The sequence below is a fragment of the Gopherus flavomarginatus genome, chromosome 4 (assembly GCF_025201925.1).
Source record: "Gopherus flavomarginatus isolate rGopFla2 chromosome 4, rGopFla2.mat.asm, whole genome shotgun sequence".
In the NCBI taxonomy this organism is placed as follows: domain Eukaryota; kingdom Metazoa; phylum Chordata; order Testudines; family Testudinidae; genus Gopherus; species Gopherus flavomarginatus.
Window position 1 is genome coordinate 16,587,236 of NC_066620.1, and position 20,621 is coordinate 16,607,856.

The following is a 20,621-nucleotide window of genomic DNA, read 5'->3' on the forward strand; positions in this document are numbered from 1 at the left end:
CACCTCTCAGGATCAGGCTCTGCATTTTGTAGGCACTAGTGGGATAAGTTTGGGACTTAAATTGCTCAAACTGGGGCTAGTGAGAGGCTAGGAGCCCAATCTGATATGCACGGAAGCCCTCTAGAAAATGAAAAGCTCTACCATTGGCCTAGACAGCTCTCCAACAGCTTCAGATGATTTCAGAGGCAATATATTAAAAATATAAAAGGAGATTAGGCCTTTCAGTGTCAGAGACCAGAGTGGAAATACCCCAATTCTGACTCAAGCTGGTAGTTGCTGAGCATGCGGTATATGAGAAATATGCCATCTGTAGTATATGTAATACTTCTTGGTGCATCTGGGGCCCCTATACATTGTACACTGACCTTTCACATAGGAAACAACAGTGTAAAATCTGTGTAAAATGAAGTACACCTCTACCCCGATATAACGCGGTCCTCGGGAGACAAAAAAAATCTCACCAGTTATATAAAACTTCCTTTGGCCCCCCCACTTCCTTGTTCCTTGACTGCCCCCTCCAGAGACCTCGGTCCCTAATCACCCCCAGGACCTCACCCCCTACCCAACACCCCTGTCCCCTGACTGCTCTGACCCCTATCCACATACCCCGCCCCTGACAGGCTCTCACTGGCAGAGGCGGGAAGCAGAGCAGCCCGGCCCCAGCTCACTCCACTCTGCTAGCTCCCAGCTGTGGCGCTCCGCTTTCTGCTGACAGTGAGTATGGGGAGGTTGGGGAAAGGACCCCCCTCCCCCCACCTCTGCACTCACCTGTGGCAGGAAGCAGAGCGACGTGGCTGGGCTGCTCCACTTCCCGCCACCGGTGAGTGTGGGGAGGTTGGGGAAAGGACGCCCCCCATACTCACCTGTGGCGGGAAGCAGAGCGACGTGGCTGGGAGCTGGAGGAGCGGAGCTGGCTGGGGCTGGGCTGCTCCGCTTCCACCACTGCTGGTGAGTGTAGGGGGGACCCCTTCCCCAACCCCCCCCCCCGAGCGACATTGCTGGGGCTGGGGAAGCAGACCGGGCTGCTTCCGGCCCCCTGCTAATCCCCTGGGCCACTCTGGGACTGCAGGGCCCCAAAAGTGCCCTCCCACAGCTCCTGCCCCCCAGACCTTGGAGGGGGGGAGCTCCGACTGCTCCCGAGACCCTTTGCCCCTTATCCAACCCCTCGGCCCCAACCTGGCCCAGCACCTTAACACGCTGCTCAGAGCAGCATGTCAGAGCTTTACTGCCTTGTATGCGAACCCGTGTTATATCGGGTCACGTTATATGAGGGTAGAAGTGTATGTACGCAGTCAGCATAACATGAGGGACGTAGGATTGCCATCTCCTACATTCCCAGCCTACCAGAGCACACAGCTGCCTGGAGTTAGCCTTAAAGAAAACCAGTTTGCACTTTATACCTCATGCTTATCGCTGCCTGACCACTAACCAGAGTCAAGCCACTGAACTAATTTCCAGCTCTGGATGGTATTATTTCCTTTCCTTCTGTTAATATAGATCAGGAAATAGGTATAATGGCCATACCTCATACATAATTAAGAAAGATGGCAGTGGTACTCTGTAATATAGACAGCATCCCCCACACCTGAGTTAAGTCAGTCAGTATCATGTGTAAGCCATTAAAATGGAGGAGAGATAGAAGTAGCAGCTTGTGATATAGTACAGGAAAAGCCCTCCATTATGAAGACTTAGATACTCACACCCATGTGTATTTTGCTGTGGGCCCACCATATCAAGTGGCTTTCATCTACATACCTACAAAACCTCTGTGCCCAAACTACATGCTGTTTGTACAGAAGAGCTTCAGGGAGAGAAAGATGCTGTTTAGAAGTTCCCCTCATTTGCTATCTAAGGCCCTCGTATGGGCTCTCAACATCCTAGCAGCTAAGCGCCTCGCAATATTGAGTGCATTTATCTTCACAGCTCTCTGAGACAGAGAAGCACTGTCATCTCCATATTGCAGATGAGGAACTGAGACAGAGAGAGACTAAGTTACTTGCCAAGGGCCACACAGGAAATCTGTGGCGGAGCAGGAATTGAACTCGTCTCCCGCACAGCCCAGGCTAGCACTCTAGCTACTGGGCCATCCTTCCATTACGTGCTTACAACTCATCTTTGCTTGGTCCATGAACACCTTTTGTTCCCTCTGTACCTAAAAGCCAAGAGGATGATTTGGCTGCACATACTGCTATCCACACATCTGTCTCCTTCTCAGTTACTAAAAGCTTAGAAATAAATATGAGAAAACCAAAAATACAACCACTAAGCACTAACACACATGAACAAAACCTCTCCCTATGACATAATTTATAGTGTCATGTACAGAGAAACACTAACAAAATATCTCCACTTACTACGTGATCATGCATTGTATATACAAGTCTACATGGGGAGGTGGAGCCACTAACAGAGTAACAATTTAAGCTGCTTTTTAGTAAGTGGTTCAAGAAATATCTTGTGATTAAAGCAGAGGATTGATAGTCAGAAGGTCTTTCTTCTACTGCTACTTCTGACTCAGATTTCCAGGGGAGCGGAGGAATATCCGTGCTTCAGTTTCCTCATCCGTAAAAGAGGGATGAAACTCTCATTCCACCTGACAGGGTGCTTGCGAGTTTAAGTTAGCTGGACCAGATCCTCAGCCCCGTCAAACAGCTGAAGCAGAGCAAACATAGTCACTGCTGACTTAAGTGGCCAGGTGAGGATTCCTCTTGTGTAGCAGAATCCTCCAGGACCAGGGATTCAGGATAGCCAGCACCAAACTACCTCCTCGCAGCCTCCAGCACAGGGGCAGGCCAAGGTCAGCCACAGGCAGCATGGGCCCATTCCTGCTGAGAAGCCTTCAGATACGACAGTGATTTGTCAGTAGATTTTTTTCTCCAAAAGAACTTTCATACCCCTCTATGCTGAAAAGGACAAGACCAGGGCCTCAATAACATCCCTACCATGAGAACACCACAAATGCAAGCACAGGATTGATAAGCAAACAGCCCATGCGGTATTTGCAACCAACACCCCCTTACGATATATTGAGCTTCCACAGGTTAAGCAAGCTGAACTATTTCGACCAGGCTGTCCTCCTCCATTAGAGCCTGCAGTCTGACGTCAATGGGTCTTGTGCTCCTGAGTCACTCCGTTGCCTAAGACTGAGCTAAGAAGCCTAACTGTAGGTTGTTTTTGAACATTTTGATCTGTGCATAAAAAAGTTTCACAATAACGTTAACATATTGACAATCTAAATAACTTTTCACGGTTTACACTGAAGCAATTTTTTTTTGAAGTGACAGATTTTATGCCACTAGGAGAAATTTGCTTAACAAAAACCCAATTTTAGCCCTTTGAAATCAATGGGAGCATTCATGTGAGTGAAGCTATGTACCTGCTTGTGTGTTCACAGGATAACGCCTCAGTTTTCAATATTTTGATTTTTGCTTACGGCAATTTTGTAAAATTCAAAATACGATATCCACTGAGTAGTGGCATTTAAGTACATTTTAAATGTACAATTAAATTATAATCCAACATTGTAATAGCGTACATTTTCAAATTAGTTTTCATGAAGCCTCAATCTGATTTAAGTCAATTATTAAAAATAAAAAAATCAAGTGATTTAAGTCAATGATCAGAATCACCTTTAATTAATCACTCCATCTTGCTGTGCTCAGGGCATTCAGTGCTATTATGTTATTACTTTACTGCGCGCAGAACGCTGAGGGTTAGAAATTATCTGAAGTCCTCCACCACATAATGGCACTGACAATTACCTACTCGACTTCTCATCTCCCCACCCATCCCAAGATGTTCCCACTGCTCCCCTGCAAATTCGGCTCCCGTCGTTCTCACCCCTTCTGTCGTACTGTCAAATAAAGAAAAAACGGTTTATTACCGTTGTTCCCAGGCCATGTTCTTTGGCCACCAATGAGGCCACACACAACCACAGTGTGTGTCTCCAGGACCAGCTCAGCATGCAGATGTCTTGTGAATGAGCACACTGCACAAGCATTATGTTTCCAGTGGCAAGAAGGATAGGAAAATTGCCAGCCACTTGCTGTAAACATTTTGTAATGCCACTTACTGGCTAATTTGAGGACACATGTTAGATACCTTCTTAGAAAAAGCTCTGCATTTCATCCTTCCAAATGGAGGAAGAAAGAGAGAAAAAGAGAGAGGGGGAGAGAGAGACTCTCTCTCTCTCACACACACACATGTAATCATAGAATTATGGCTGAAGAGTTTTTATTCTAAATTATTATAAGAACATACATAAGAATGGCCAAACTAGGTGAGACCAGAGGTCCATCTGGCCCAATATCCTGTCTTATGACAGTGGCCAGGTGCCCCAGAAGGAATGAACAGAACAGGTAATCATCAAGTGATCCATCCCATCACCCATGCCCAGCTTCTGGCAAACAGAGGCTAGGGACACCATCCCTGACCATCCTGGCTAATAGCCATTGATGGACCTGTCCTCCATGATCTTATCTAGTTCTTTTTTTGAATCCAGTTATAGTCTTGGCTTCACAACATCCTCTGGCAAGGAGTTCCACAGGTTCACTGTGCGTTATGTGAAAAAAAATACATCCTTTTGTTTGTTTTAAACTGGATTATTGATTATTTGTACTACCCTAGCACCCAGAGGCCTCTGAGCACTGTTTGAAACATAAATATATGCGACAGCCCTGGTCCCAATGTGCTTTCAGTCCAAGTCCCTGGTTTCAGGTACTTACAACTTTCAGAGAAGTTACTCTTTGCACCGAAGTGTCTCATGGTTACTCTTTGCACCGAAGTGTCTCAACCCAAAAGTAATGGGAACTCAACATGGCATGCACTCAGTTAATGTTTTTTACTCCTGTTAGAACGCTTAGGAAATTAGATGCAAAAGACATTTTAAAAAAATCCCTACACGAACTCAACATTATATAGCTGAGAGTTTAAATGAAAAAGAGCCAGAAAATTCAAGTGTACAATAGCTGCTAACATAATAAATTCAACCACACTGCAGTTTGTATATACATTGTAACTTAACTCCCCTTTCTGAATCCTTCTATTGGCTTCCCATCCGATTATACCAAACTCAAATTTAAGTTTCTGCTCACCACTCTCAAAGTTCTGTCTCTCCCTTCTTATCCTTCCTGTCTAACACTGCCTTGCCTCCCCCGCCTCTCCCTCTCCCCATTCCCAACCTCGTTCACTCATTTTGTCAGATTTGCACAAAATCTGTGCCACACACCTCCTTTCATGCAGCCCCCTGCACAGGGTTTGACCTCCCTGAGGTCACCTGCAAGGCACCTAACCCTGCCCGCATTTACATCTCTCTTAAAAGCCCCAGCTCTCGTATGCTGCCTATAGTAAATCCTGTTGATTTGCATATAAATTGCCTATTGTTATTCTCCTTCCCCTGACCTATGACTTTAGCTTGTGAGCTACTTGGAGCAGGAACTGTCATCAACTGCCTGGCACACAGTGGGCACTACTGCACATAAATAATAGCACAACACACACAAGTTTATATATTAATATAACTAAATAGTGGTCTCGTCTTTGACCCAAAAAATGAGCACAGTAGTAGCTCCTGGAGGTGATGGTGGGGAACCTACACACTTTGCTCATCCAACTGGGAAAGTGTTCAGATTTGCCTTCTCCCAGCCATGTTACCTCGCTCTGAAATGATCCACTGCCCCCTTTTCATTATAATAATTTCTAATCAGTTTTGTGGCATGGCAAAAATCCAGCATAACCATTAAAAACACACACATGGAAACCACACATACACAAATCTAGCCTCTTGATTTAAAATAAATAACTCATGTATGTAATGCAGATACACAATCTGGGGGGATCAGGGCCAGATGAATAGCCCCATGGCTCTCCAGCACTTACCTGATGCTGATTTTTCATAAGGGGTGCAACTATCTCACTCCCCTTTTCCTCTGGAAAGAGGAAATGTCACTGTCCTCTCACAGAAGTCAAGGAAAGGGGAGCAGCAGAGAAACCTTCATTCCTCTCCCTTGGAGGCAGAGGGATGTCATTGTAGGGCCAGAGGGAGCCCTTGGGAGCTTTCTCTGTCCCATCCCTGCTTCTCCCATGAGCCTGGGAAAGCAGTAGGAGATCTTCCCAGCTTCTCCACTTCAGAACATGAGTCCAATTGGTGCATGGGGAGGGAAAAAAAACAAACAAACAAAAAGACTATCAGAGGAGAAAAGCAACGAAGCTACTGGTTAGAGTTCTTACTTTCCATGTGATCTGGAACACAGGACTTGCTACAGACTCCCCTTACTAGTACCTGAAGGAACCCGTTTGCCTGAGTAAGAGCAGTATGGATTTATTACTACATTCATAAATGGGGCAGACAGTGCTTGCTTCCTGCTCTTACTCTCAGGCAAAAGCAGGACCCTCGGAGGCCAGGATTCTCAGGCAAAGCCAAGGAGATTGCTGCACTCAGAAAAAGAGAGGGAAGGAGAAATCAACAAGCACTTAAAGAAGAGCGACTGTGTGAGCTTGAATTGCAGGTGACAGAGAATGTGGGTGCGTGCAGGTGAATCACCCAACATGCGTGTATGCCCTGGACAAAGGGGTATGTTGACCATGATGGGCATAAATGGACACACAGAGGAATATTAACGAGTGTGTGTGCAAAAAAGGACAAGTTAACAAATGCTCTGGAAACTGTAACTTTTGAATTTTCTGCACTGTGTACTTAAATCCTTAGCATGGTCATTTTGTGTGGGTAACCACTTATGCTTGGACAACTGTGATGCCGCCCCTACAGAATAATAAAGTGTATGAAGGAACGACGTTTAATCCATACGATACCATCCAAGAAATCCAATATTTGCCCTGAGCAAAAAGGCAGTTCATCTAATTTTTAATTAACTACTGGGAAAAAAAGCCTGTGATTTAGGAGAGTGGATTTTCTAAGTTAGGGATGCCACATGTGCCACTATGTCAAGCCCCTCAATCTAAAAGTTTGAAAAAGATAAGAAGCACTTTTTCCTGGGAACAAATTAAATATTTGAGAGTGAGGAAAATTTTAAATTTAAAAGTTTAAGCAAAACAATTTTGTCAGTTTCAAAGTTAAAAAAAAATTTGCTTGGGAAAGAAGAAAGGGGACTACTGCTACTTTTATGTTTTTAGTGCCATTGCAAGCCAATTTCCAACCTGCTTTCAGTACTGATTTAACAGCCTAGACATCAGCTTCCTGCTTTTACCCTGCAGAGTCATCATAGCAAGATGACCCCGGCTAGTAGTAGCCTTAGATACGGCAAGTCTATTTAGAAACTATATTTTCAAATAGGTTACTCATCATGGTGAAAAGTGCTGCTTACCTTTCAAATTTTCAGATTACTGGGCCCAGTAGAATAGCTGATGTGGTCCTTTAAGAACTAATAGGAGATGTATCTTTTACCACTACAGTATTCCTAAGTTGGATTTGTGCAGCATGTAAATTATAACACAAATGCACCAAAAATTGCCTTTTCCCTGTCTACATTCATTTTTTAAAATATATATTTTGGTGCCTAACCTGACCGTACATGTATTCTTCTGGTATGTGAAGTCAGTGGGCCTAACTGTGATTTCACATATTCCTGTATAAGTCAGGAGACATTCCACTGAAATCAGTGATGCTGCACCAGTGTAAATGGTATCAGAAGAGAAATGTTTATGGCTACAGAACAGTCCCAAAATGCACTCTGAAAAGTCACTCAGACTCAGAGTGTATTTAAGATGGAAAAGAGCAAATGGATGAGGAACTCAAAAAACAGAAAGCAGAAAGAGGTGAAAAGATATGAGGTGGGTGATCTACTGGACAGGGTACTGGGGTGCGGCTCTGGACCCATCTTCTATTCCTGGCTATCCTCCTCACCTGCTTTGTGCCACCTTGGGCAAGTCATTACACCTCACTCTGCCTCTGTTTCCCCTACCACCCTTTGTTTATCTTGTCTGGTCAAGTTGTAGGCTCTTTGGAGCAGGGACAGCTACTATGGTTTTGTATAATGTGCCTAGCAAAAGGTGATCCCAATCCTGACTTCAGCACCTAAGGTCTAATGTAACTCAATAATTGATAATACTAATAACGGTACTAAGAGGTAAAAGGAGAAAGAAGGAGGAAAGAAACAAAAAGGGATCAAGAGGAGAGCGAGAGGAGAAAACAAGAGAGGACACTGAGAGGAAATGGAAGAGATACGAGACAGAAGAAGAGAAGTAGAAGGAGGAGGAGTAAACACAGGGGTAAATATGCACATCTTCTATTTTATTTCAAGAAAAATACAATGCATGTTCCTTACCACAGTGTTAGTGCTTTATTTTCCCCCAAAGTTTAACTAACTAAAAACTTCCCCAAAGTTTCTAGTATATATAGGAAAATGCAATAAATTCAAATTTTAATTTTGACAAGGAAAATTCCAAGTTCACAAGAAATTTGATGTCAGAATTAATGCTCTTTAACCTCACTGTTAATGGCTGAATGGTTTACAAGACAGAAACAACGGTGTGATTACAATTTCCTCTCCACTTGGAAGCTTCACATTTTATGTGACTTTATGAAAAGTAACCTCTTCGTTATTTCTTGAGATTCTGGCTTTATGTTATTGAATCTAACAGAAGTTTGTTCTGGATCACGTTAGGATTTCTTTATCCCTGTTTTTCACTTCTATGTTCTTACAACTATCCTTGAACTGATTCCCACAGCAGTGCCAAAGAAAAGTAGTGAAGGCCACAGGGTCATAATAAGTTTCCTTAACTACAGGCAATATTTTGGAGAATCAGGAACCTATTTGTAAAATGTGCTAACTCTGACTCCCATGGTCTTTTGGGAACACAACCTGACCAGAAGACAAAATACTGCTTCTAAAATGCAGATGAACACTAAAAGCCCCACTCTGACCCTCAATGGCTCTGTTTAATAATAGATTAACAACAAACAATAAAATGCTGAAGATTACAAACATTTTCTCAGTTTCACCATAGAAAGGATTTTGGCTGGGGTGGAGAAAAGGGGCACACTGCTGATTGTGTTTGTTTCAATGCAGTGAAAAAATGCAGGCCCATAAGAACCCCCAGAACAGATTGGGGTGTGGCTCACTCCAATCTGCATTCCCTCTTAAATGTCAACATGAACCATATTATTACATTTTCCAAGTTGGTGACCTTTACTGTTGCATGCATCATAAATATGGCATTTTGAACAGTTTCTGTTCATACAAGAACAAGCTTTGTAAGCCCCCAACATTCCAAAACTCAGCACTTTCACTCCTCAGATGTGTCATGATGTAGGTTCTTCATAAAGCTGCGGACTTGGAGTTTGTTATATATTAATTTTAGGGGAGTTAAGAATTACAGTATAGATCACTAAGGCAGGCAAGTTTCCTCACAAGAAAAGATTCAGAATTCCTTATTTTGCTTGAATAAATGTTTTGGAGTATCTGGTTCAGGATCATAACACTCTGGAGATTTTGAACGGGTTATCTTATTTTAATTAAGTAATGTTCATTTCAGCTGCAAAACACAAAGTCCCAACATTAAGGATTAACAGCTCCCATTTACTGCCCCACAGTATCTCATACAGATCACCAACACTTAATGTTTCATACATGCTAAAAAGGAAGGCTGTCAATTTGTTACTTCTTTCTTCCAGGTACTTAATGTGACCGATGGTCTAGTTACTTCTTTTGCTAATCCCAGAACAGGTGGACCTTTGAGGCAAGGCGATTCTACAGGGATCAATACCAACTCTCTCCACTCCACTCTCTAAAATACTTCAGGTCACAATTTCTCTTTCAAATTTACTTTGGGTACATCACATCCTGGTATATTGGAACTTTCCATACACCTGAGTTACTTCAAAGCATGAGTATGGAACCATAAGCTGGAAGCGAAGGAATATATAATATTTAGGCAGTAGGAACCAATGTCATGCCAGCATGTCATCTGAAAAATAAGTGAGCTTCTCTCTTGATTCTGCTGACAGACACACTGAAATCACTTACAGGCCAGCATGTTAGTGTGATTTCTGGAAGGCAATCTAATAACTAAAGATTTAAAAAAACAAAAGCAAAAAATATTTATCATCTTTACATGTATTATCTAAACTGAAGAGAACGCCTTCCTAAATTAACTATTTAGCAAGCCAATGTGAAATGCTGCCAAGAAATAGCATCTTTTTCTTTTAACGTGGATCTACGATTAGAAGAAAAATCACAATTTTATTGATTTTCATAAAATCATTTCCATGGCTTAACAGACTCACTAGATTGCTAAATGGTAAATTTTCTAATACTATGGAATCTTCCCATTTAATTACATAACCTCCACTAGTTAGAGCCCAGGGTACTGTTTTTAACTTTCCAGAGGACTACTGTGATGGTCTTGCACAAAAGACAAATAGCAAATACGAACTGAAAACAAATTATGGTTTATTTGGTATGGAAAGTCAGAGGAAAACTGAGAATCGTTTTCTAATGTTTTACAGTATGTTTACACACCAACATCTTAGAATGTTGACAGTGTAAAATAATTCCAATTTAAATTCCCCCTCCGCCATAGTATTTCTCCTGTAAGTATATTATGAATATAAAAACAGAACACAAATATCCTTGCAATTATGATTTCTATTGAGATTCTAACATGAATCACATTCAGCTCTCAAGTATTTCATAGGGGCAATTCAAAGTCAGATTTAAAGATTTCTATTAATTTCACTATAATCAATCTGAAAGAATTAATTCAAATATCATGTACTTCCTCTATATAAAACATTCTTAGACTTTAATCATTTCTTCTAAAGCACTTTTGTTTAGAAAAGTTAGGGTGTAAAACTAATATCACCCTTCAAGCTATGCGGAGGTTTTTAGAGACAACAAAGCATAAATTAAAAGCAACAAAAAAAGAAGAATTAAAGAAAGTTGCCTGTTCCATCAGCTTGTTTTGCCAAACCTAGCACTTTACTACCAGCCAAAATCTGTTTTCCTTAAGCAGGTAAAAAATTCTCACATACTTAAAATGGAAACTTTATTCAAATAAGGACTGCAGATTTTACTCAATAATCCTGTCTATCTTGAAAGAATATGGTGAAACTCTAAAGTCTAGATACTCTCTTCACACAGCCACTATACTTACTTCCTATTTTGTATCCTTGTTACTGTGCCTAATTATTTCAGATCAAATTGTGTGACTAAGCAGTGCTGTCAAATAAAAAATTTCACAAAATGTTTGAGCTAAAAGTGGTATGTTTGTTTCCCATGCAGAAACTATTTTGTAATGAAGAGCTGTAGTTCCTTCAGCATCCTGAAATGTATGCATTCTTGTTTAACAAACAAGATGACAATATCAATACAGAGTGGGAGAACCTCTAAAAACAATCTAGTTTGCACAATTAATGTTAATTACAATAACATCGCAATCAGTGACACAAAAGCATAGCAATGAATACAGTCATAAAAGGAAGTGAAAACATGAAACAGACATGAAATAATTGTCTTTCATCCTGAGCGTGTCCTATACAAGTTTCAGGAAATTTATAAAAAAGTACATGTAACGCATCAAGACAGGAAACAACATCACTTCACTAGACAGTCTTTCTTCTTAACAGTCTGTTTAGCACAGGTCTTTCTGCTAAGACAGAAGGCAGAGGAGTAGCATTGTGAACACTTCCTACAACATCAACTGCTCTAAGACAGACTATCCCACTGTTTCTGCTCCCACTGAAATCAACAATAAAATTCTTCATGGCATATTGTAAAAAAGCACCTCTAACACTCCATTACCAACTTGCTTCCTGCAAGACCTTTAGTTTTCAAAGTTCTCTCCAGCACAGAATTTCATTACAAGATACTGAATTTCAGAACAATCTTTCTACCTTCCACAGCATCAAAAGACACAGCCAGAATACTTAACTTGCTTGCTTATTTCATTTGTAGCATAGGGATCATCTTAAACAGTTATTTCTGGTGTAATCATTTAATAGAATAACTTCACACTTAGTTCTCAGAAAAATTTGCCATGACCCCAAGAAATATGTCAGTAATCCAGTATATTCTTATTTCAAGGAAAAAAATATATATATTAAGGGCCTGATCCTGTCACCCTTACTCACACTGATTGGTACTTTAGCATGTGAGTAGTCACACCGGGATCAAAGGGACTATTCGTGTAATAAAATACCACTCACTGTGAGTAACAGTAGCAGAACTGCCTCCGCTGACAGCTGGAATCTCAGTTTGTCATGTAACTATCTGGAGGCTTTCTGAAAACAGTGGATTCTAATCTCTTCCCATACAGATGTAAATAAAGAGTAACTCCATTAAAATTATTGGCGGTGCACTAGTATAAAAACTGGTTTCAGAGAGGTGAAACAGGCCTATGTACAGGGCCCCACCAAATTCACAGCCATAAAAAACACATCACAGACTGTGAAATCTGGTCTGTTGTGTGCTTTTACACTATACTACGCAGATTACAGGGGGGAGACCAGCGTTTCTCAAATTGAGTGCCCTGACCCAAAAGGGAGTTGTGGGGCGGGGGTCACAAGGTTATTTTAGGGAGGTTGCAGTATTGCCACCCTTACTTCTGCGCTGCCTTCAGAGCTGGGCAGCTGGAGAGCGGCAGCTGTTGGCTGGGTGCCCAGCTCTGAAGGCAACATCCCACCAACAGCAGCACAGAAGTAAGGGTGGCAATACCATGCCATGCCATCCTTATTTCTGTGCTGCTGCTAGCAGCGGCGCTGCCGTCAGAGCTGGGTGCCCAGCCAGCAGCCGCCGCTCTCCAGCTGCTTAGCTCTGAAGGCAGCACTGCTGCCAGGAGCAGCGCAGAAGTAAGGGTAGCTGTACCACAAGCCCCCCTACAATAACCTTGTGACCACCCCACACCTCTTTTTCGGGTCAGGACCCCTACAATTACAACACTGTGAAATTTCAGATTTAAATAGCTGAAACCATGACATGATTTTTAAAATCCTATGACCGTGAAATTGACCAAAATGGGCCATGAATTTGGTAGGGCCATAACTATGTAATATTGACTCAACAGACCATATCTAAAAGGGCCCCATGAGAACAATTGTAACAGGTATTTTAAAAAGATTTACACACATTGGGCAAATTCATGCTTGCTGTAAGTACACGGGGTCTGACAGTGTTATGCAAGCAATGATTTTGGCTCATAATTGATATGTACAATAAAAAGTTAACAGAAAGTAGTTACTAAGCTCTGAATTTAGTATCTCAGTCATCTACGTTTTTCTCCCCCTTTTTCAATGTCATGGGTGACAACATATGAATTTCTCACCTGTCCAATTTTTTTGTCTCTGGACAATCGCTGGGTTTCATTTCAGAAGTCAATGGCTAACGAAATCATAGCTATCTTGATTTCTTCTCATTTACAAATATATATATATTTTACAGGACTGTTGAAACTTGGTGTACAAGATCTTAGTCTGGCATGAATTATTGATTTTAACAAAGTTTAATGGAAATTTCTAGTGACTGTTTTTAGCCATGAGTTAGAGACAAAATTGGAGTGTTGTAAAAAAGGAGCATAAACATCCAAACACCACAATTCAAAACTGTTTTATTTACCTGATTTGAATGTTGTACGTTACTAGTCTGCTATTTAAAATATTTTATACATAGATCAAAGTACTGTATACTTTTATACATAGTAAACATAGGTAAAGTACTGAGGCTTAGAAAGTATCTTCTGGAGATACGCTGTAACTACTTGTTGGGGTTGAGACTTAGTTTTTCATTTTAGTAACTTTGGATATTATGGTTATACAAAACACAAATTAATGCTCCAGTCTCATTTTTTAATTATATATTAAATGATCAATACAAATTCCAGGTCAAACTATTTTACACTAATATTTTGAATCTGAGTTTAGTCCACTAAAAGGACATTCAAACTGAAGGCTAAAAATCTAATGGGATACACTCATTTTCCTGTGATTCAGTCATAAGGCTCATACATTTCATATGTGTTGAAATATCTAGACAGATCAGAGTGTGGTAAGGATGCAGTGGTAAAACAAATGAATTTCCTTGTTTGTTGTGGGTTCAGACACTTTATAACTACTTAATAGTTTCGTTTTAATAAAAAGGACATACACACAGCACAAAATTTCAAAAAGAGTTGAACTGCAGTATGATTTGGGCAGTGAGATGTCTACTGCTCCATCAAACTACATTTCAATATGAATTACTTTGAAAAGTTGGTATATATCACATAGATTTTTTCCCAATGTCAAAAAAATATATTTTTATTTCAAAACAACGAATGTATCTATAGCTATTTCATGTGGATTTGTACTGATCATAGGTACTTTATAAAAATAAAAAAAATCAAAATCTAGACAGACAAAAGATGAGTAAAAGGGAGGGAGTAAAATAAGATAAGGAGAGAGAAAAAAGTATCTTTGATCCATATCAGAGTTAACTTTAAAGAAATCAATTCAACTTTTAAACAGTTTGCAACAGATAAGTGACCCATTCAGCAAGTAGCAGTAGTAAAGGATAATGATCATTTACCCTCTCTCCCACCCTCATTTTCTTTTTAATTCTAGATCTTTATTGAATAAGCAAACAGCACATGCCAAGGCAGACCCCAAAACCCATATAAGACTTTTTTCCATTAAAAGAGGGTACCGCTCAAAAACGTTAAGTCAGAAAGGCCATGTCTTGTACTCACCCTTTTCAGAAGAACTCAACAAATCTAGGCTCCAAGACAAGGGGAAAGGGAAGAACAAAATAAAGAAGGGAAAGGAAGAGAGGAAGAACCACCAAGGAATAGGAGAAGGAGACAGGCTGTAATAAATAGGAGCCCAGGTGCTGGAGTGGCTTTGCTCTATCCCATCACTTTGCAGCAGCCCCGGGCAGGAGGAGACTAGCTGGGGGGGAAGTTGGTGCTGCAGCTGGCGGGGAGGATGTGACACTGTAACAAGTCCAGCCAGCCAGCCATGTATCAGAGGGGGAAGCGGCGGCAGCCCATACACAGGGGCTGGGGCAGCGCAGGGAGCAGCAGAGGCAGCACCGCCTGCCCGCACACGGCATTTAATAGGATTGATGGGTTGTGCAGTGACTCACAGACTTTAGTTAGTCACAGGAGGGGGAAGAGCCCCGCCCACACTGCTCCAGGGAGCCTATGGCCAGGCCGGCCAGGCTGAGTAGCAGGGCTCCCAGCCAGTGCCCTGGCAGCTCTCACCCAAATATGGGGGGGGGACGGCCTTCGCCCAATGAGTCTTCTGAGGACACTGCTGCGAAGGGAAAGGGAGAGGAGGGGAGCCCTGTGGGGACCGAGCCTCTCCTGGTCTGGCAGCCTGGCCAATGAGCTGTGGGCTTCAATTTAATGGGCATGGCACATCCGGCCAATCAGAGGTAAGGGGGAGGCAGTGGAGGCGGCATCGTCCCCCTCCTCCCTCTAAATTGGTCACGCAAAGACAGGGGGAAGGCTGGGAGCCTGACAAGGAGGCAGAGGCGGGAGGCACTGGGGGCTGCGAAGCCTGCTGCAGGCGCAGGGGGAGGGGAGTCTTGCCCTGGGGGAGCCTGCCGCACGCGTATGGGGCGGGGGGGATGGAGAGCCTTGCTCTGCCGTGGAGGAGCCTATACCACGCGTGGGGGGGCCCTGCCCTGGGAGTGTCTCCAACACGCGTGGGGGGTGAGCAGCCCTGCTGCAACACGCCTAGGGGGAGGGGGATCTTGCCCTGGGGGAGCCTGCGGCACTCAGGGGGAGTGGGGAACCCTGCTGCAACACGCCTGGGGGGGGCCTGCAGCACGCGTTGGGGGGGGGGTGAAGACCTTGCAGCGCGGGAGGGGGAGCTGTCCCCGAGGGCGGGGCAGGACCCGGGGCGGACAGGCTGTTGCACTGAGCGGAGCAGAAGATGGGGCTGGGGGAGACCTGGCCCTGGAGCACGGGCAGAGCTTACTTTGTGCCCGGGCTGAGCCGCGGCACCGCTGAGCTTGGCAGCCCCTGCCCCGGACCTCGTTTCTTTACAGATTAGGCCCGGGGGACGATCTCCGAGGCTGCCTGTGGCAGCTGGCGGAAGCCGCGGGGTCTGCCGGGCAGAGCCGCCAGCTCCGGGCGTGGCGCGGCTGGAGCCCAGGAGGGCGGTGCCTGCGGGCTCGGAGCGGGGGACAGAGGCTGCTGGGGCGGGGCTCGCTGGCTCCGGCTGAGCAGGGCTGGCTGCAAGTTGAGATGGGCTCTCCAAGTGGAGGGTGGGGAAGGCTTGTTACCTCCACGGCCCCTGCTGGGAGTCAGGTTCCCTGAGCTTGGGCAGGCCCATCCCGCCAGGTTTGCAAGTGGTGACTTTAGAGGTATCTGCTCAGTGCCCAGGATTTTTTTTCTTAAGTTTGAGTTGGCTTTGTAAAAACTAGGACACTTAAAAATACTCACATGTTAATTATTTACACGAAATTGACCCCAGGTGCTGAGATACAAAATCGAGTCGGTGATAAAATCATAGTTGCATTACAAGCATTAGTCTCTTGCCTTGCGGATTGCCAGACAAAACTAAAAGCTAAGGACAACATTAGCTGTGTATAAGTGCAACATACATTATCTTTCCAGACTACACCCCGGTTACTAATAGTGGACATTTTTTGTTTTTTGGTGTTTAGGGAAAGTAAGACATTGACACTTAACTACTATTTGTCAATGAATTCTGATCCTGCCAGGCAAGCCTTATTACAACCAACAAAACCAGATAGTCAAGGCTGAGCATTCATACACACACAGAGCAACCCTAAAATTCTGCAGTGTTTTAAGGGTTAATTTTACAGCAAGAGTGTATGATAATTGTCAGCCATAGGTATAGGGGTTTTTTTGTTTTGTTTTTTTAAGCAAGGCTACCAAAAGAAAAACCATCCCAGCCTTCTGCAAAAAACATACCTGTTCTAAAGATGATCTGAGAGAGAGAATTGCATTGTGTCCTTTTTACATCATGATAAAAGGTCTGAAAAAACCCTTAAATGATTTATTCTGCTTGGTTTTACCTTAGAAATATCAGGAATAACCGGACTCCTCCTCTTTGCTTTTGCTATAGATCAATGAACTAGAGTGGATGCTTTCGTATCCCTCCAGTGAAAGAGTAGGAATGTTGAATCACAACAATCTTTTCTCCAAAGTGCTTTGGTCTCTCTTGGTGTTTGTGATGATGTCATCTTACTAGTTCTCCAGTCATCCATTGAGCCTTTGAGGAAATACAGGTTAGGCAAGACCTGAATTTCTAGTATGAGAGAGTAATAAGAATAAAGCCATTTGGGCCATCATAGAGAGATACTTTTTTTTAACCTTTGCAGAAAGGTATACTTTCATTGAAGGGCTCCTGGTAAGTCAGAACAATCCTCACTATGCTTACACATGTACCTAGGGCTATCCAGATCTAGGATGACCAGATGTCCCGATTTTATAGGGACAGTCCTGATTTTTGGGTCTTTTTCTTACATAGGCTTCTATTACCCCCACCCCGTCCCAATTTTTCATACTTGCTGTCTGGTCACCCTACCCTGATCGCACAAGAAATTTTAGGAACTAGGCTGTCATTTTAGTAGTATTTTATTTAAAACTTACTATGCAATAGTTATGTTGACATGAATTATATGAATGAGTTAAGCTCAATTTATATTGTGCCGCTGCAATGAGATTAATTGGGGGTACAAAGGAGTTAACATTTGTCTGCAGACCCAGGAAAACAGTACTGCTTTGGCTACACTCAGTTCACAGGCATGAAAGCTAGAAACTTTCTCCCAGCCTGGGTAGACAGACACATGCTAGCTCTGCTTGAGCTAGAATGCTAAAACTGGCGGTGTGGGTGTCGCAGCATGAGCTAGCCATCCCACGCTGTTCACAACACTGCTACTTTTAGGCTTTGTCTATGCTGCCAATTGAATGACAAAACTTTTGTTCACAGGTGCTTAAAAAAGCTTCTCTCCCCTCCCCCCCCCAAGATAAAAGTTTTGCGGTGGAAGTATTTGTCGGCAAAAGTGCCGACAAACAGCATTTACATGGCTGTGTCGCTAATAGCTATGTAGTGTAGACAAAGCCTTAGTGAGCAGAGCCGACATGTCTGTCTCCCTGGCCTGGGATGCATGCTCCCAGCTGCAGTGTTCCTTTAGAGTGAATTCCAGACCCCGTTGAAGTCAATGGCAAAACTCCCATTGACTTCAATGGAGTCAGGGTTTCAACCTTTTTTTTTTTTTTTTAATTTAGATTCTGCACAATCTGCATATGGATCGGATGAGGGTCATGTAGAGCAGACCAGATTTGGCCTATGGGAATGTTAGACACCTCTGGATAGACTAGTGAATCAAACCTAGAAACAGAACTGTAAGACCCTGCCCAAGAAGAGGTAGCATCCTGTTACACAATGATATTTTTCTCCATATGCACTGAAGATATTAAAGTACGTTTGTCTGCTCTTCATAAGAGGACACTGGCATTTTGAACTGGAGCTTTGGATTTCTTCTCCAGCCCAGTTTTGCAGTCCTTTTGTATGTAGACTGCTATTGATGTCAATGGGAGTTTTATGTAGCCAAGTGCTTCGAGATCGGTTGTCAGGATAGGCAGGCAACCAGTATTTGAAGTGACATTATGTGGCATTTTGGATGCTGTACGTTGTAAGTTTATGGTCCAAAAGTTAGAACATAAAGCAGAGTTTTCCCAAAAGCTCTACAGTGGTAACCTCACAGGTTTGCTTTCTTAACCCGCACCAACTTTTCTGAAAGTCACAGTTAAAACCAAAACAGTTAAAGCTGTAGTCTTTATCAATACCCACACCATAGGTTCCAGTTTTAGGGGCACATGCGGAGAATGTTTGAAGGCTCCCCACAACTGTTGACTAGTATTTGGAGTGAAACCTAGTAATGTCCCATTGAAATGAGCTGGGTTTTTATATTTCCATTTCTTTTGTTCTGTATCTGACATGTGTAACAACTATGCTGTAAATGGTACTATGGAAAATTCTACTTCAATTAATACTGGATTGTGGTCCACAAGGGACTAAATCCAAACACTGGATCAAACTCATCCTATTATTATCTAGTTTCATCTTATTTTATGTATCTCAAATTTTGCTTTTCTTTTAATGACGTTTCACATTAAAATGTGAAAGTCTGAAGACACATTTTACTTGGAATGGGCCCATTTTCACTCAAACACAAGCCAATATACACTGGATAGGAAGTTCATTTTTAAGCTAAAAATTGGGACACGTGGCAGTTTCTGAATCATAATAAAATGCCACCATTTAGTTTTTCAAGGATTTTTCTTGGCATTATGAATATTTTGAACACCAACTGTCAGGCATTGGGAATTTTATCAATATTTGTATGGCTCTCCATGCTCAAAGACTTCTGGGTCTGCTGAAAAACATGTCTAAAAACCATAGGCAAAATGTCTAGCAAATAAAGTCGGTGACAAAATAAATCAACCTCTCACCAAAACAAGTCCCTTCAAAGAACAGAAGTGTGTGTTTGTGTGCTTGGGGGGGGAACAAAAGTCAGCAGTATGAGACCACTGATCACACACAGCTACCACAATGGGACATAGTATAGCCACACTATAGCAGTTAAATATCAGGAGTTAGCTGTGTTAGTCTGTATCCACAAAAATAACAAGGAGTCCGGTGGCACCTTAAAGACTAACAGGTTTATTTGGGCATAAGCTTTTGTGGGTAAAAAACCAAGTGAGGTTTTTTACCCACGAAAGCTTATGCCCAAATAAATCTGTAAGTCTTTAAGATGTCCCCAGACACTACAGCTGGGAGATGAGAGTCCCAGCACAGATAGATTCACTCGAGCTCTCGCTCAGCTAAGGCATGAAAAAACAAACAAACAAACCCAGCATGGACATTGCTGCACGGGCAGCAGTTTGAGCCAGTCACCACGGTCCAAGCCCACCAAACTGCTCAGTCCAAGCTTGGGCAGCTAGCCCAAACCACTCCCGCCGGTGCTGCAACATCCACACTGCTATTTTTAGCATACTAGCTCAAGCTGTGCTAGCACAAGTCTGTCTACCCACCCGGAATCACACCTCCCAACTACAGTGTAGACACATCCACTTGACACATCTTCCCTCAGACGGGCACCGTACACGGTTGGCAAGCCCTTGAGGCACACTAAATGGATAACAAGCGGTTAATGCTGTTCACTAATGTGGGCATCCTCATACCACTGCATTCTGTACTGCAGTAATCTACAACTGGGTATCAGTGCAGGGCAGGCCCTAGTAAAGCACATATACACACAGCTCACTGTTGCCAACTCTTGCAATTTTATTGCAAGTCTCACAATATTTGGTATTTTTTCTTAAGGCTCAGCTCCTTCAGTAAAGTGATTACAAAAGAATCTCAGCTTTCATTTTAAAATTAAGTTTCTTGCCCTCATTGTAGAGAAAAACTTGAAAACCTGACCCCAGCATACCTAACCAGTGCAAACCCTTTTGCAGACACTCTTATTTTGATTTAAGAATGGCATTTAAACAAAAAAAAAAGGTTTAGCTTAAGTTTATTGGGAACTGGCTTAAGTTAAACAGAAATAAGCCCCTCAAAGCCAAAATAAGAGTGTCCACACAGAGCTTTGCACTAGTTTAACTAAATCAGTTAAAAAAATTATTTAAGTTAAATTGGTACAAGTTCCCTG

At 42.7% G+C, this 20,621-nt stretch overlaps 1 protein-coding gene across 2 annotated transcripts in view; it reads right to left on the reverse strand.

The window, feature by feature from the left end:
• The window catches only part of SERTAD2 (SERTA domain containing 2), a 111,939-nt gene extending 95,949 nt beyond the window's left edge, over window positions 1-15,990 (reverse strand). The window contains exons 1-2 of one of the 2 annotated variants that reach the window (XM_050952222.1): window positions 15,911-15,990; window positions 14,677-14,700 (exon numbers count right to left, since the gene is read on the reverse strand). The gene's annotated coding sequence lies outside the window, so the exon portion shown is untranslated. Of the gene's footprint in view, window positions 1-5,877; window positions 6,116-14,676; window positions 14,756-15,910 lie in introns of those variants that run through there. The other variant, XM_050952223.1, reaches the window with a different exon arrangement.
• Window positions 15,991-20,621: the final 4,631 nt, after the last annotated feature.